This window comes from Halichoerus grypus, chromosome 1 (assembly GCF_964656455.1).
Source record: "Halichoerus grypus chromosome 1, mHalGry1.hap1.1, whole genome shotgun sequence".
Taxonomy (NCBI): Eukaryota; Metazoa; Chordata; class Mammalia; order Carnivora; family Phocidae; genus Halichoerus; species Halichoerus grypus.
Genome location: NC_135712.1, coordinates 93,007,992 through 93,026,947, shown reverse-complemented (window position 1 = coordinate 93,026,947; position 18,956 = coordinate 93,007,992). Strand labels below are relative to the sequence as shown.

The 18,956-nt window shown below is 40.8% G+C and overlaps 1 pseudogene; it reads right to left on the bottom strand.

Moving 5' to 3' along the window:
- Window positions 1–16,660: 16,660 nt before the first annotated feature.
- On the bottom strand, window positions 16,661–16,847 carry LOC118548227 (ATP synthase F(0) complex subunit k, mitochondrial pseudogene; annotated as a pseudogene).
- Between the last annotated feature and the right edge of the window lie 2,109 nt (window positions 16,848–18,956).

Genomic DNA, 18,956 nt, shown 5'->3' with positions numbered 1-18,956 from the left:
CTTACCTGAAGGCTTCTTATCCTTTGCCTATTCCTTGTGTAGGATACTACATGTTCTTTTTGGTCCTCTTCTCATACACAATTTTTTTCTTCAGTAATTACATATACTTCCACAACTTCAACTATCATTTCCAGGCAGATAATCCCTCAAAGTCAATGCCTTCAATCTTAATGCTTCTTTGGGCTCCAAACCCACATTCTAACAGCCTTTGGATGCTCCATGTGCTTATTTAATGGATAATCTCATGTCTAGGCAAGGGTGCCTGGCTTCTGGGAGTCTGGAGTGGATACACATCATGAGCTTATGACTCATGTTCATGGGGCTGAGGTGGGAGATCCATGAGACAATGTCTTATAGAGAAGCTGGTTCAAAACATACAGATCATTTTGGAAAGATCCTGGCAGAGAAGGAGAATCTGAATATGACTATGAGAAAAACAGAAAAACCAGATAACCAAGAGAAACCAGGTGACTATGAGAGGCAAAACTTGGAGGCATTTACCCAGGTGAAGAGGGTAGTTGTGAAGTTTTCACTGGAGCTTCTGTGCTCTTATATGAGTCCGCTCTCTTGCCTCAGTGGATTGGTCAGAAGGGGGAACATAAGTCAAGATGGATCAATGAGACCCTTTCCAGCACTTTCAGAGTTAGAATCAAGAAGAATGCAAATAGCTGAATGTTATTGAATACTTAAGTAGAGAAGCAAGAGGTAGTCTACAGAGAAAGAGGGGGTGGGGGAAGATGCAGTTGCTTGAGATGGAAAAAAAGTTCATAGCAGCATTCAAGTCCTTGATTCCAGTTGATTCTGAGACTCCACTGTATCACTGCCCTTTTCAGTGCTTGGTTTTCCATACTATAGCACCGATAAAATCCACCTTCACCTGTAGGTAAGCTCAAGTTAGTCCTTGAAACTGAAAGAGTTTTAATGAACACAGTTGCCAGATCCTGTTGAAATTCTTCAGTGACTGGGTCACATGTTCTTGCTTTTCCATTTCCTCTGCTGGGTAATGTGCTCATGGAGCACAGTGGTATTTTGCTTATCTATATGTCCCTTCCAACTAAGCACAATGCTTGACACAGAGAAAGTACCAAGAAATCACGCATTGAGATGATTCTCTGCACCATACCCAAGTGGCCCATCTGTGTTTCTTCAGCACTCCGATTCAGAGGTGACCCGTGTGTGTCTTATCACCAGTGATTTGTAGTGGAGGCTTGACCAGGATATAGGAGCAAATGTATGACCTTCGAGGCACGAGCTTGATTTTGTTCCACCATCAAACAGCTTTCTATCATCACATTTGGTCCACATTTCTCAGCGCTCCTTCTCCATGCTAAAATGATGAAGCTATTTCGTCTCAATCACCTCTGTGTTTCTCTCCAATAGATTATTTTCTTAGACAAAACAGTGAAAATAAGTTAAAACTCAGAACAATAGCCTAACATGTCCTCTCAGCATGCACCTCTTGAAGAAGACAGGAAATATGGGGAAAACAGGAAGAGCAGAATGATAGTGGCAGGATGGGCTCTTGGGAAAACTGTCAGAAAGACACACATCTTATAGCAAGGTCTTCTGTCAGCCCCCTGCCTTCTGTCGACCAGAGGGCTGAGTTCAGCCTGTGCTCTTCTCTGACACTCCCTCCTCTTCTATTTCATTCCAGGGCATTCAAGCCCAAAGATTTGTTTTGGAAATGCTATCATTTGTTAACTTAGCTTTTATCTCGGTTGGATGCCTTTCCTGTTTCATTGCTTTCCTTTCAAGGACGCAGAGCCAACACTTGACTCTGGGAGTTTTATTCAACACACCCCTGTTGTTAGATGAAGCCAAAGAAATTTTGATTAACAAACCTACCCAGTTCTACGATGGCCTAGGGTGTGTTTCTGCCTCCCTCTGAAAGGGAGATGAAGTGAATGGAGCTTCTGTTTGGAATGCTGGTCTGGTAAATAAACCCCAGCAGGGTGGAGCAAGAGGAGGATCTGCTTGTGTCTGTGTGGGGAAGTACTGTGGTTATCAAAGTTGTTCCAAAGGGTGACGCTAGAGTCCTGAATAGAGTAACAAGATCCTTGTGCTACCCAGGCCTTTTCTGATGATGGTCTTCCCAGGCAATGCAGAATTCCTTGCTGGGATTCTGGGGGCTTGAGAGATGAGGAGGGGAACAAAAGGCAAGTCAGGAATTCAGAGATAAGGATGACTGGAAAGAATTAGTTACAGATTACTGACAAGGAGCAGGGCTGTTGGAAATATTGATCATCATCATCATTATCCTAAAACTTTATATTTAAGTAGTATTTTTTATATTTTTAAACATTATTTTTACAATTTACTTTCATAATTATCAACCTACTTGTTCTTTAAAAACCTTGAGGGCTAGAACTATCCAGGGAGGGGGAGACCATAATATAATGGGATTGGTAATCTATATATGTCCTAAAAGGCTGAAACCATCAGCTCAGGCTCAATACAGATAGGAAGGAGAGAATTGAAGAGTTAAAACTTAAAAACTAAAACATCATAAGAATTAGAGAAGAACATAGAAAACTAATTTCAGCATCTTGATGGGAAAGGGAGGCAGGTTTTGGTTATCAATTCACAAAATTCAGAAGCCCTACAGGAGAAGATTAACAGATTTGAAGACGTCAAGTTTTTTAAAAAAAGTATTGTTCTCTTATCTTTCATCATGAGGCTTTCATTAGCTGTTTGGAGATTCTTGTCCATCTGCTCACAATTGTGAGTATGGGAAAGAGCTAATTGGAAATTGAGCGTGCGTATAAGGCTTGTTGACTCAACTTCCCTGTTGGGGGAACTGGATGGGCCATTTATTGAAGAATTCCCAATGTCTTTATATTAGTTTCCCATTGCTGCTGTAACAAATTAGCACAAATTTAGTGGCTTAAAACAACACGAATTTATTATCTCATAGTCCTGGAGGCCAGAAGTCCTAAATAAGTCTCACTGTGCTAAAATGAAGATGTTGGCAGGGTTGTGTTCCTTTCTGAAGGCTCCAGGAGAGAATTTGTTTTCCCATCATTTCCAGCTTCTAGAGGCTGTTTGCATTCCTTGCTCCTGGCCCCCTTCCATCTGCAAAGCCAACAATGGCAGGTCAAGTCTTTCTCACATCTCATTACTGTGAGCTCTTCTGCCTCCCTCTTCCACATTTAAGGACCTTTGTGATTACATGGGTCCACCCAGATAAAGGATAATATATTTTAGAGTCAGATGATTAGCAACCTCAGTTTCCCTTTGCTATATAACCTAACCTATTTACAGATTTCAGGGATTAGGATACAGACATCTTTGGCAGGCTTTTATTCTGCCTACCGCAAGTATGTGTACACTCATATTGATGAGGGATAGAAGGAGAAAAATGCTCACCTTTAGCCTGGAAAGCTCACCTATAGCCTGCATTGTTCTAATAAGGATCAAATACATGCTAGTTGCTACATTCTTAAAAGGTCTCATGACCGCCTGTATGTATCACTGATAGTTAAAATATCGAGCTGAGTGATAAGCACCAGGGAAATCTTGCTAAAGTAGTTTTATGAATAAAAATTCTAAGAAGACATTTATGATCTAACATTCCCTGCACCTCCTTTCCCCCTTGAGCACTAAGCATATAACCACCAGCTTTATATATCAAAAGTACAGCTCTTTCTGCCCACAGGCCCTGTCCCTGTGCTGCTTAAATAAAATAAGTTGAACCATAAAACATCTCAAGAATTCTTTCTTGGCCATCACACTCAACAATCCCACAACATTTTGTCGGCAAATGTCCAGAAAGAGACTGGAAGGATATATACCAACTTATACAGTGAATAAAATAACAGTGGTTGCCTCTGAACAGGGGAATGTAAATTGAGAGAAAAATAAGGGAGAACTGTGATATTTTACCTGCGGATTGTCACATTTACTTTGGAGTAACAAACCTTACTTAAAAAAATTTAAACATATTAATAAAGTATTATCAAATTTTAATTATTTATATTTGTCATTTGAACACAATGTGTGTGATAGTGTGATATAACAAGAAATATATTTTGTGGGCACCTGGGTGGCTCAGTCGTTAAGCATCTGTCTTTGGCTAGGATTATGATCCCAGGATCCTGGGATAGAGCCCCACATCAGGGTCCCTGCTCAGTGGGGAATCTGCTTCTCCCTCTGCCCCTCCCCCCACTTGTGCTCTCTCTCTCTCTCTCTCTCTCTCTCAAATAAATAAATAAAATCTTAAAAAAGAAAAAAGAAATATATTTTGGTGTTCATTCCCTGCCTCTGGCCAGAGTTCCTAAAGCTCTTGTAATTTCCTAAGTGATAATGATGTAAGAAAGACATTAGGGTTTGAAGCTGACGGCGAAGAAAGAATTCTGGAGACATCTTTGGTGCCAAAAGGTGGTTTTATTAAAGCACAGGGACAGGACAGAAAGAGCTGCACTGGGGTCATGAGGAGTGTCCCATTATATACTTTCAAGTTGGGAGGGGGTTAGGGATAGCATAAGTCTCTAAGGAATTTGGAAGCAAGGTTTCCAGGACCTTGAGGGGGCTAGCTATTGTTAGGAGAATGTCATTTATTACTGTCTAATAAAACCTTAGTCATGAGACCCTTCAGATGTATATCATGTATATCGGTGGGCCATATGCTTGGGGGATGATGGCCAACACATACCTTGGGGGGGGGTAGAGATAAAGGAAGCTTCCAAAGGAATTTTTATATGTTAAGGTAGATTTACAGGATCCTGGGGTTAGGGTTAAGATTGCCTTTTGCCCTTCGGAAAGTATTAACATTGAGGCAGCTGAGTTCCTAGGGGAATGTCACTCTGCCTGTTTTAAGGACTTGTGAATGGGCTGTAAGTAGTAAGGAAATTTAACTTTCTTTTGCCTTTGTTTCCCACATCAATAAGAGCAATAAGAACACCTTTTGATATAGTATTTGGTTTTTGTCCCCTGTTCTGAATAAGCTTCAGATCTATGAGTGTGAGAAGAATGTCTTTTGTTATTCATAACAAGCCCCTTTCAATCACACCTGAGTTTATGTTAAAGAGGTTACTGCTGGGAAGCCCCTAATGATGGGGAGATTGGTTGCCAGAGAAATCAACCATTTGATTAGAGGGTTGGAGCTTTCAGTCCCACCCCCCAACCTCTGGAGTGGGGAGAGGGGCTGGAGGTTAATCACTAATGAATGACCAGTGATTTAATCAATTATACCTGTGTAATGAAGTCTCCATAAAAATCCTAAACAATCAGGTTTGGAAACCTTCTGGGTTGTTAAACAAGAAGGCATCCACATGCCCTGGGAGATGGTGGAGCTGAAAGTCCACAGAGACAGAAGCTCCAGCGCTCAGGACTCCTCTGGACCTTGACCAGTGTATATCTTCACTGGGTTCTTCACTTGCATTCTTTGAAATATCCTTTGTAATAAATCGGTAATAGTAAGTAAACCATTTTCCCAGGTTCTGTGAGCCATTGTAGCAAATTATTGAACCTGAGGGGTGTGGTCATGGGAACCCCTGATTTATAGCTGTCCACTCAGAAACACAGATGACAACCTGGGACTTGCAAAGGCATCTAAAGTGGGAAGTAATCTTGTGGGATTGAGTCCTTAACCTGTGGGGTCTGAGCTTACTCCAGGTAGTTAGTGTCAGAATTGAGTTAAATTGTAGGACACCTATTCTGCTGAGAACTGGAGAATTGCTTAGTATGGAAAACCCCACACATTTGATGTCAGAAGTGTTGTGAGGTTAGAGGACACCATTTATTTTAATGTACAATCTTAGTTTTACTGTAAATTTGCAGTTTGTGGTAAACAAGACTACACTTAATGGGTTCTACAGCAGAATTATTGAGAGATCAATGTATAACTGAATAAAAACAGACATATAAGTAGAATCTATTAGCAAAATCTGCCCCTTGGATTTGTTAATAGTTACTATAGAGGTGTGCAGTCTATAAAGAACTGTCTTATCTGCTCTGGGAAGTACTCTTGAGTCAGATGGAATGGAAGGCGTGTATAGTGTGAGATCAATGTTGAAGTTAACAGAAAGCTGACATAGCTTCTGTATCACAGTCTTCTACCTTGGTTATATATAGCTTGTTAGTTATCACATTAGGTGCTTCCATTTTACTAGTCTTATGGCATTTCCCTCCTTTTTGTTTCTGATTCACCATCCTCTTTAGTTTTCTTTGTCTTCATAGTCTTGTACTTTTTCTCTTAGTCTAATTTGCCTCTCATTTAAGCATTTCTTTCTTTTTTCAACTATTTTTATAGTCCTTGAATCATTTAGATTTGATTAAATATTCTAAAATACATGAAAGTTTTTGCAAAAATATATGCTCACAGATGCATATAATTATCAAAAATACTTTTATGTGCTACTTTTAAAGTAAGTGACACTAGCTTAAGGTTACACAAAGCTTAAGGTTACACAAAGAAATTCTAAGCTTACTTTAAAAAACAATACTTGAACACATATAATTCTTCTATCTCACATCTATGAAGGTAATTACTTGTAAATTAACAGGTGTGATTTTCACATGATCATAGGATGCCTGAATGTTCATTGGCTAGTGGGAGCATGTGAAAAATCACATCAAGCTATGCCTTAACTCTTTGAAAAACTATCGTTTTTCTTTAATCCAAGAAAGAGAGAGATTTCCAAGTCCAGAAGAATTGGAGGTTGGAATGGGTCAGTATGTGGTGCAGTCTAGAAAAATGACTGTCCAACACCAGCAGACCAAGAATTGTGGGAGCAGAGGTGATGGTTAACTCTACTTGTGGTACAGGTAGCCCTTTGCAGCCATCCCACTGAGACACTGAGGAAGACCTGCAGCAGGGAATGGAGAAGCTGTGACTCGGAACTGAGGTTAGAGAACAGTATCCTGCAGGGAGGAGTTTTCATTTCTGCTAAAGCAGAAAGAATAGGAGGGGGGGACTCTCCTGTTTTCAGAGAGTCCAACGTAGGAACACCGTCCTGCAAGGCTCTATCTGCAGGGGCAAGGAAGGATATGTTGGTGGTCCTAATAAGTGGTAACAACTATGACCACAGCAAAACCCTCAGACTCTCTTGACTTCATGGCCCAAACAACCCACTGGTATACTCAACCCTTGGCCATTCATTCTGTAAATATTTGATCCGATCTACTTATTTACAATCATAACATGCTCTTTGACAGTCTTTGTGTTTTCTCTACATTGTTTTCTGTCTTATGTTGTCTTATTCAGGAATAAGCTTGTGTTTTTATAACTTCTTATGAATATGCAACATGGACCATACACAAAATGAGACAGATTGCTGATGAGGATTGGAATTAGAGAAAGGGGAGCCTTTAGGCTCATGCATTTGGACAAATCTCAGAGAACTGAAATATTTGAAGAGAGTGAAAAGGTTTTTTGTTGTTGATGTTGTTGTTGTTGCTGTTTTCCAACAAGCACAAGATATTTTGTATCCAGTACTCTTGAGTAATTTATTTTACTCAAATAAATAAAAGGAAATGGAGTCAGTATATCCAGAAAAGATAGAAAAAGTCTAGGTAATATTCCAATGAGAGATGCAAAATTGAACATAAGTATTTAATTCCATTTCCTCTGAAAATCCCACTAAGACATCAATAAAGTGATTTTTAAAGCATAAACTCACAAGGAAAAGAAATGGAGGAGAAGACCATGGCAACAACATTGTGGAAACCAGGATACTAAAGGAGTGAGTGATGGCTGACATTAGCAGACCACAGAAGCCTGAATTCTGAGCTGCAGAAGAAAAGGTAAGAAAAAACCTGAGCAGATCTCTCAACGAGCTCAGGATTCAATGGCACCATGACGTCTAGAGGTAGGAGTGTGGGTGATTAAAGACCAGATTCATTTAAAAAGCAGTTAGATCCTGAGATCCTTTCCCCAAATTCAGATGACTGGCATTTGCCTCTCCTCCATCCTGGATGAAGACTTGAGATTTATTCTCTGGATACTATAACAGAGGGTCTCTGGCCTGAGGGACTTAAAGATACTGACTATTGCAGTTATGGTTGCTGCATAATTACCTCTCTGCCCCACAAAAAAACCCTGAATGGAATAGAACAACCATTTTGTTATACTTGTAGATTCTGTGAGTCAATTAATTCAGACAGTGTGTGGCAAGGATAGCTTCTTTTCTGCCCCATGTGTCTGGAGCTTCTCAGTTGGAAACACTTAATGATTTGGTGCTGGAATCATCTGAGGTGTCTCCACCCAACATGTCTGGCAGTTGATGCTATTGATTAGGGCCTCAGCTGGGCTCAGTGGCCAGAGTACCTATCTGTGGTTCCCAGTGTGGTCTCTGCCTGGGCTGGCTTGGGCTTCCTCATGGCATGGTCGGTGGATTTCTAAAGCAAGTGTCCATGAGAGCAAGAGAAGAGGATATGGCTTTCTTGTTATCTAGCCTCTTTCAAGATATGGTATTCCAAAGAATGAACTCTGCATATGGTTTTGAATTATCCACCTGTATCTCAGAACAACAATAACAAAAAATACATTCTTCATATCGGGGGGATTGAATTTTTTTCAGAGGCTGCTTTGGCTTTCCAACTCTGAAAATTAATCTCCATAGAAGCCCTATTTGACTTCCAAAATTATTTTTGCAGAGACCTCAGTTCATGTTAACTCAGTCATACTGACTGCCTTCAGAGCTCAATGGGAATGGTTTCCCTGCATTAAGTTCAATTGTTGAGATGTTTTGATCACTATAAAACTGACATTATTCAGATAAGCATTTACTGAATATCTTTGGTCACTTTATATTTATCACTTAAGAGTCTGCTAATCCCAACTCCCTTATAGAGTGTTCCGGCAATTTAGATATCCTGACTTGAGTTGTCTTAATTTTAGTCAGAAAGTATATAGCAGGCAAGTGAAGTGATAAAGAAGCCCTGCTTTTTACCCAGCCATCATCTTATAAAATATATTATTAAAAAATACATATGGGAGCGCCTGAGTGGCTCAGTCTGTTAAACGTCCAACTCTTGATTTTTGGCTCAGGTCATGATCTCAGGGTTGTGGGATCGACCCCTGCCTTGGGCTCTGGGCTCCGTGCAGAGTCTACTTGATATTCTCTCTCTCCCTCTCCCTTTGTCCCTCCCCCTGCTTGTGAGCTCTCTCTAAATAGATAAATAAATAAAAATTAAATCTTTAAGTATATATATATGAACATCAAAGAACACTGTAAATGTGTTATTTTTATAGAGCAAAATTTAAAGACATAAACACCTATGTATAATTTTAGCATCTTATTGACCTAAGCCTCATTGATACATTTCCTAAAATTTGTTGTATCTTTTTATAGACAAAAACCCTGACTTTTTTCTCTCCCTTTTTTGATTTTTCCATTGAAGTCTCTGAGCTTATATGAAGCTTAACTCTGCAATGGAATAACATAGATGTACTTACAGCAATCTATAGTTGCTCTCTGTCATTTTAGTCTTATTGCCATTCATTAAATTGAGGAAGAACTGTGAGCACAGAGAGAAAAATACAGCATGACTTCTCTCCTCCTTGGAGGGGTGCCTCTCTTCCTTCCACAGAGTGAAACCAGAAAAACTAACACTGTGGTCACATTATAATCAGACAGCAGTATAAAACCCTTTTTCAATTAGGAAAAAAAAGTTTTCTGAGAAGCTCTCACTCCTTTCCTAAATTCATAAACAACTCTTCCCTAGAACCTGAGGTGATGCTTTCAACAACTCAATATATGTTTATGTAATTTGTAAATGAATTTTCATCCTTAACAAAAACTTTATAATAAACAACTGTCAGTTTCAAAGTATAGAATAGTTTAAACTTGATTTCTATTTATTTAAAAATGTTATTTAAAAATTTTATATGTTTTTTTTAAAAAATCACTTTTAATCTCACATTTTATGTAGTGCCTCTGCACGCTGAGTTCTGTTTGATTAATGAGACATCCTTCTAGTTTCTATTTTTGCCCCACAGGCCCACGTCCAGCTGCTAGTCTCCCCCACCTTTCTATTCTGCCACAGGTTATATGTCCTCTCTTGGGTCTTTTCTTCCAACTCTACTCCCATCCCCAGCACACACAGATCAGCTTCCTACTTTAGACAGGGCAGTGGTGGAGCCCACAAGAGAGGACATGTCTTATCAATTAGTTCTCCAAGTTGGAATCAGTTGAGAAAGTCTCCTTAGCCCCTCAGTTCACCATTCCCAGTATGAGAATAAACAGGCTCCATGGGCACACCTTTGAAAGGAAGAAATAGAGAGAGATGAAGATTTCCTACTTGATCTAATCCAGTTTAGGGATGGTGACAAGCAAAGACACAGGGATGAGCACCAATTGTTAGGGGGATACCAATGGACCAAGACTGAAAATACAAGAGGATAAGCTTCCATTCAATGTGGGCAAAAATGGTTCTAAAACCAGACTCTATAGTGAGTTTCAGTGAGGAGATGTGATAATGCCATTGAGAGTCCTACTATTGCCATTTCTTGAGATGTCCTCAGGGACACAGAAAAGAGTCCGGGAGACTGTCAAATGGAGACCAGTTTCTTAATGGGCTTACAGCATTAGCAGAAAGAATGTAAATATTAAAACACACCACTTCGACTTCACTGGGGAGCCAAATTGCAAGCAGGAAAAATAATTTCTTATTCTCTGTGCCCAGATCACCGCTCTTATAGTAGTGGGGATAAACTTGGCTGCAACACACTCTGAGAGAGCGCATTTTACCAGATTGAGACAATCCCCAGTCAGCGTTCTCTGCCATTGCCCTCACTGCACTCTCCTCTGATGTCTGCTGCCTTGCCTTTCTTTTCCACTTGGCCATGAACTCTTTGAGGGCAGGTACCATGTTGAACTCATCTTAGCCCAGTGCCAATACAATGGCTGGCCCAAGGCAGGCACCCCAGACGTGTTTATGAAATGAAAGATTTGATGGGCAAAAATGAAAGTAGGTAAGATAATTTGTTTTCTAAAGTCTAAATTTTGAGTTGGCAGCTATCTTTGCCACATATAAAGTCATTGTGTTTTTTCTTTTTCGTTTTTTTAAGAGTTGTTGCTTTTTAAAATTTTTTAAATTTAAATTCAATTTAGTTAACATATACTGTATTATTAGTTTCAGGGGTAGAATTTAGTGATTCAACAGTTGCATATAACACCTATGCTTATCACATCAAATGCCCTCCTTAATGCCCATCACCCGGTTACCTCTTCCCCCCACTGCTCTCCCCTCTAGCAACCTTCAGTTTGTTTCCTAGAGTTAAGAGTCTCTTATGATTTGCCTCCCTTTCTGTTTTCATCTTATTTTATTCCTTTTTAAAGATTTTTTAAAAAAGTAATCTCTATACTCAACATGGGGCTCAAACTCACAACCCGAGATCAAGAATTGCATGTTCTACTGACTGAGCCAGCCAGGTGCCCCTGAATTTAGAGTCATTGCTTTTAAAAAAGTATCCCCTCTTCAATTCAGGAGCAAATTCTCCTTTATTTAGAAAGCCATTTCAAAGAATCTATCAAGCCTAATCCTGGAGCTATTAGTCTTCTGCAGTTTAGAGTTTGAAGGACTTGTGTGAGGCAGGCCTAATTTACAAGAGCTGACCCCATTCATCGGACCAAGTGGCCCGAGGAAGAGGAAAGCCAGCGGGAGCCAGGTAGGAAGATTATTGTATAATGTAACAGGAAACTGTGGAATTAAATCTATACTGGTGAGTGTCAGATGGACAGTCTGTCCAAGGTTTGCATGCCCTTCTCTCCCTCTAGACTATCAGCCTCTTAGGGCAGGAATCGCGTCTTCTCTGCATTTCCAGATCCTGGTGCAGCTGAAGCAGAAACATCTGAAGTTATTTCATGTTTTGAGGCAGACTAGGAATGGGAAAGCCAATACGCAGGAATGATTAGAAAGTGGAGCTCTTTCTCATTTGGCCCTTGTCAGTGGGGGGAGAAGGGAGAGAAAAACTTTTGCTAAACACAACCTGTACGCCAGACACTGTGTATAATATTTTTACATATATTGCAGAAGGCAATTATTTCCAAAATTTTTGAGACTTGATTTGTCCCATATTAACAATATTTCTGAAGCTTGACTATCTTAACTCCAAAGAGCAAAATAATAGAAAAATAATTTTCCAGGCCATAAGAAGTGGTAAAAATTTTTTTGAAAGCATTGTGTTTTCTTTATTTCATATAAATACATCTTGCAAATCAGTTGAAGGATGCAGCACGTATCCAACATTACTTTGCGTAGATTAAAAACATCTGGATGTATCTGAAAAAGGGAAAAAAGGAGCATCTTGTTAAAACCCTAAATCTTTACACATGTAAGCATGTCTACAAAAATGATACATTCTATTTAGTATTTCTCATAATGAAAATCAGAATTCACAATGCTCACTCATTACCTTGAAACTGGTATGATACACACAGACACACATATACATATAAACAAATATACATATATACGTAAAATTTTTATTCTTTGGAAATGCTTGTTGATTTGTGGCAAATTCTCCCACCCTTGGGAGTTGATATAATTACATCTGCAGAACAGAAGTTGAGAGGATATGACAGCTCCTCTTAGGAGGTTTCTCGGTGCTGTGCTTCAACTCTAACAAAACCTTTCCTTACCAAGCTCCCTTCTCAGCCTGAGCTTATGGAATATCTCCGTGAAGTCTACGAGGTCCTCACAAAGTCACTCAGCCTGGGTGGAGCTGTGGTCACCCATCCATCAGGGTTCCTTCCCCTCTGTTTTCACATGGCGACATCACCCTGCAGCACGAGCAGCCAGGGATCACAGCATCACACCCCACCCTGCTGGAAGACTCCTCTGCTCAGAATCCCCCGGGAATGATCTTCTGTCTTGTCTTCTAATCCTCCCACTAACCACCACTTTACACATGAGGCACCTGATGCTCAAAAGGGTTTAAATACTGTTAATTTGCCCCTCCTCACACATCAAATAGGGACTGGAATTTGGAGAGTTAGGACTCAAATCAAAGTCTGTCTGACTGCAAAAACTATACTATTCTACTCTCTTTACTTTACTCTGGGAGATTCATTGATAAGAACAACATGATATTCGGGGAATCACTGGGCAATGGGTAGAGCTTTCAACTCACAAACTGGAGTATACAGATGTCCCTGCTTCATTTGTCTGTAACTCAATAGAATTTATTCGACAAGACCTCATTCTGCCAGAGGTAGAACTCTTAGTCAATCCAGGTTGCCTCCCTCCTGACTTCTCTGGCTCCATCCCAGTCCTGGGATGACTTTGGAGTGCAGGGGGCAGGGGAGGCACCTGGTTCTTAGTTGTCCACTAGCTTTGGGGCCACTAAGCCATCTATCTTGCCCTCAGGTCATGCCCAGCATTCCTCAATTTCATGACAAACACCCTTCATGCCTAATGGTTCTCTCTGCTGCTTTTTGTGCCCCATCTGGGCAAATGAGTCTCATTGGGCAGCATGTCTGGGGATTGTCTGGGACCAGTCTCCACTTCTGGGCCATGCTGCAGCTGGGGGACTCTGTGAGGCTCTCTGAGGCCCTGTCTGCCCAGATGTACCAAATAGATATCTCTTCTCTGAGGTATTGCTGCCTCCCAGGTCATGTACCTGGATAGCAGGCCACAGGTCTCCTCTGCCCTCAGATCCCACCTTCTCATCTGAGGGTTCTGTCTCTTCTGCCTGGCTGTACAGTAAGCTCTTTACAGGCAGGGATTTTGTTGAATTCACCTTTGTATTCCAGTGCTTATCATAAAGTCTGGCAGACTAAAAGGCTCTCTATAAATGCTTCTTAAATTAATAATTGTCACCGTCCTAGATGTAAAGCTATGTCTACTTTCTCCTGTTGTGTTATGGTCTGTTTTCATAGCTTAGCCAATATTCAATAGGTATATAATAGGGTGGAGAGCATAGACTTTAGATCATGAATGTCCTCTTTTAAGGACTGGCTTGTCACAACTTAAAGCAACAACCACATTCGAGGAAGTCAGCTGAGTGTTCCCTAAGGGTAGATTCTAGCAGATTCTGTTGGCATCTCATCCATTTGCCCTCACTCCTACAACCTCAGTGCATGCTAGCAGAATTCCAACTACCAATACTTGCATTCCTGCAAAGCTTGAGGGCTTTCCCCAGCCACAAAAGTCACATTGCCCACCTGTGCCACAGGAAGCGCCAGGGTATTAATGCCCTCCAACAGGGGCTGTCAATCAGTGACTAACAGGATTTGGTGAATAAATATCCCAGGTCCCCTGTCCCTAGGGTCAGATATCTCTGAGGCAGATGTCTACACCAGCTCCAAGTGATTTTCCCAGGGTACCCAGTGCCGGTACCCATAGTGGTAAGCACCCTTTAGTGGCTTCCTGCTCTTCCTTATCTCACCTTCCCAGTCCTTTACTTCCAGAAAAACTACTTGCACCTGAATCTTTGTTTCACGGGGCCTCTTGGGCAACCCAACCTAAGAAACAGATTTACTAAGATCCTGAGGTACCTTTATGTTCTGAATATTCTGGATTTTTTTAAGAAGTGATATATAAAAATAATGGGAAGAGTGTTGAGGGAAGATTGCTGTGAAAGATTTCTTCTTTCAATGAAGAAAATTGCCCAACTTTTCTTGGATAGGGCTTGGAATGGCTTCAGAAGTGTTTCTTGTAGGCATGCATTTCCTGCTGGCTATATGTGAAAATATTGTAATATTTAAATATATATAGTGTATATATATATATACTATATATAAAAATACTATATATTTTTTATATATATATCCTCTTTTAATGATATAATCTGACTGTAGGCAAGAATTTTTCATATCAATGTTCAATGAAGTATTTTTTATAATAGTGAGATACAGAAAACAATCTAATTGAGGATCTAGTTAAATAATTATGACAAAATATGGTGTGTCTACTAAATGGAATATTATGCATGGCCTTAAAACATGAAATGCTAATCATATAGACCTGCGTGTTAAAGACAATTTCTTTATCCACTGCTAGGAGCAAGGGCCCTTCTGCTTACAGTTCCTGCAGCCCCTTCATAGGGATGACTTCTGAGAAGAAGGCCCAGAAGAAGGTGGAATCGGAAGGAGAACAGATGTACAGTCTGGCCAAGTGGACAGAACTAATATAAACAGCACAAACTGAGGGAATGGAATGAAAAGGAACTGCATTTGCCGAGCTCTGCTTGCCGCTCCACCTCCTTGGGCTGTATGTGCACCCTTGCCACCAACAGAGAGGTGATTACATGTCTACTAGGTATTGTGTGCTTGCTACATGCCACATACCACCTTAACTATTTTAGAAACATCATTTATAATATTTCCAACAACCTTCTGGGAAAATATCACTATCTCCATTTTTTTCAAATATGGAAAATAAGGATCAAGATGGTGTAAGCAATTAGCGTATGATCACTCAACCGTTACACAGAATTCAAACTCTGTTGCTTAGAAAATGAGGGCTAAGGGAAAATGACCTTTCTTATGTGACGGAGAAGTGATTGCCAAGCTCCAAAATAAGAGTAGGGAAATGTGTAACTGCAGGAACTTAGAAAGAAAGTCCTAATCCATGCTGGGCTGGCTCCTGGTGTGGCCACCTGCAAGGTAACCTTGTTCTCATCTTGTTTCCTTTAATTATGTATTGAGCCAACAGTAGACTTGCCACCGAATATGACACAAAAGCTTGGCCTTTCCCTGCAGTTGAGCCAGTTCTTAGGGCAGCAAATAATCACCAAACAGGAATTCCAGCTCAGAGGTGTGCATCCAGCCATGTGCCAGAGGCATCTGCTCCTGTGGAAGGATGTGTTCTCTGGCTCTAATGAGGTGCAGCAGGTTGGCTGAGTTGGCTCTTCACTGAGTGGAGAGAGTAGATTGTGAACATCTCCTCCCAAGTCTGTTCAGTGATGTCCCCAGTGAAGCTTGATACCATCCATGGTGTGGATATTTGCACCACAGAGATCGGCAAACACTGTAGGAGAAGGCTTCTATCTCGGAGATCCATTGATGACTGGGCCTCTCCCCAAAGGACCAGAGGCCACTCATTAGATACTGCTTTCTGTCTGTCCTGCTGCGGCAAAGATAAGGTGGTAACACCATGTGTAATATCAACTGAGTCGACAAACCGATTGGGATTCTAAGGAGCCCATAAGTATACCCCTTTTCCCCAACCCAGTTCTGAACCAAATGTAGGTTGGTGAATGTGGTTTAGGTGCAGCAGAATAAGCTTCCTAATACTGTACTCCAGAATCAGGCAGACCTACACAACTGTCACAAGCCACCAGCCTCCCATATGGAGCTCTCCTTCCGAAGAACTTATAGCACTGAGAATCAGAACAGAATCCTTGCTTTCTGTGAGCAGCTGACTCTCTAGAATAAGGATAGAGGAAAGGACTGAGCTCTCTTTGCCTGGTTTCCCTCCCAAAGTTACCAGTAAGAGTAGTCCCTCCTCTCTGGGGGAGGTTTCAAGGAGGGAGCAGGTAGACAGTAGAAGCATTTCTTGCATTGAGTGCCCACCACATGGAGGGAGATATCAGATTAGGGAATAAGCACTGTTCTATGAAAACTTAGAGACAACCAAGTGGGAAAGTGATGAGAAATGTATACTGGATTCTTTTTTTTCAGGTTCATCATTTGTTGTACAAATTGAGTATCACATTGTGAGTTGACATTAGCTTGTCCAGGCATGGGAACTTAACAGATGAGGTACAGACTGTTTAGAGTTCATATGTGGCTTTCACAGCTGGAGATTTTTTAGACCTTAACTAGAAATATAAAACTATCAAAGCAATGCCTCTGCATGTGGCCAGTACACAATTCATTCTCCTTTTGGGAGTATAAGAGTTGAAATATTTTTTTAATACCAGTGAAATGGAATTGGGCATCAGTTTCTGGACCTGCCATAATTTCAGTCTTGCAGAAGGCACAGATTCTGCAGCCTATGTACCTCAACATACACAGCTACCCCTTATCCCAGCCAGAAAAAGCCCTATAAACTGGATTCTGTGAGTCTCAGTCTGGACACTCTCTGCCTTCCCAGTATTGAGGTTTTAAAAAGTATCAGATTGTCCTGCATCTTGAGGAATATATAGTGGTGTTCTTATCACATGTATACACACACACACACACCCTTCTGACTATGACACTGGAGTTGGAGTCTACAAAACAATTGTAATCTATACAAGCTTTTTATATTATAGGTCTTCTCCAACCCTGAGACATCCTGTGTAATCTGGCCAAAGGTGAAAAATTCTTATGGGACTCGTCTGAGAGTAAGCTTTGTTTTCCCCTCTGTTCTGTGGGACCTTTTCCCAGAGGCCTCTGGGATACCTGACCTTTACCCTGATACCACTGACTTCCAGTCTCTCCATCGGTTGTGAGTTAATACAGCTTTACAGTGGCTGGTCAGCATGCTACCTGAGGGCTGGCATTCTGTAGTGTGTCTTTACAAAGTTTTCTTTCGTGCATAGTCCCCTGGTTCTCATTTAGCAAATGTGAAAATATTCTGCCCTTATAAACTTGCTTGTATCCTGCCTGCTAGAGCAGTGTAGGCCAGAGAAGCTTTGGACTGGTTTTTGGCTGGTTTCCAGACTTAGCTCTTAGCTCTAGTTCCATTATAGAGACACTGCCCCAGAACTGCATATCCCCTTAAAACAATGAAGGGGATATAACTCTTTCCATAGACCCTTAGTTTAGTGTGAAAACAATACCTTTTTAATGGTATGCTTTTATATACCCATGCCTATTAGTGCTTTATTATTCAGAATCTTACTAGGTGGTGAAAAAATCTATGATAATTTGCTGTTTGGGATATGAATTTGAATCCTGTGGAATTTCTCTAGTACAAGTTGGGTCATTGGTATCAGCCTCCTTCCACTGGCCTCACAAGTCTCCTTTGTCACAAAATGATCTAGAATATCTTCTGGGTCTAATTATATTTGGATTATCATTTCTAAAGCTTTGGAGTTTAATTAAAACTGAAATGGGAGTATACTTTATATTTTATTGGTTGGATCCTTTCTGATTGATTGCATTAGATTGTTAATACCTCCAGAAGATTTTATTTTATTGAACATAAGCCTGGACTTTATGGTGAAACTCAGTATTTGCCTGTTCATCTATTCGGTAACTTGTTTATTGAATGCCCACCAAGTACCAGGCTCTGTGCTGGGCACACTCAAGGAGTGGGATGAAGAAAAGGACATGCTGGTCAATCATTATCGTGTAATGAGCATCACAATGGTGGGTTACTAGAGACAGTGGAAGGATGGGAGAGATGTTGAAGACTGCCTGGGTGAGTTGTGAAGCACGTGAGTCAAACTCGAAGAATGAGGTAGGGTTTTCAAGAAGACACAAAGGGCAAGAGCCTTCCAGACAGAGTGGAAGGCTTAGAGAACATGGAATTAAGAGAAGTAAGAGAAGTTCAGTATCGTTGGAGGCCAAGGGCAAAGGAACCAGGGAGCGAGGCCACCAGTGCGCCAGATCCTGTTCCAACTGCTTTATATTGATTATCTTGCCTAATTCTAACAACACTATGGGGGTGGTGTTCTTAGCCCCATTTAATAGAGGAGGAAACTGAGCCTTAGAGTGGTTACATAACTTGCTCAAGCTTACTGACTTCGTGGATGTTAGAGCTGAGATTTGACCACAATTTGGAGATGGCATTACTAATCACCATACAAAACTGCCTCCCTGATGTTTATCTTCATGCTTCAGCTCACAGATAAACTTTTGGTTTTCGGTCCCATCAAGTAGCTGCCAAAGTCCCTGTTTTTAATGAAGATACTTTTTTCCACAAGGTCAGCAAAGATAGTTGGTGTGTGGAATGCAGCCATTTTACCACATCATCACTCCTCGACTGAAAGAAATGCAGATCAAACCCCATTCTTCTGAACATGACAGTTGTATGGCAAAGGAACTTCAAGCTCAAATGTGAGGTTCAATAATTATCACTAATCAAATTGTAGCACCACCAAAACTCAGGCACACCCTTAAAGTAGCTTCTGTTTGAGC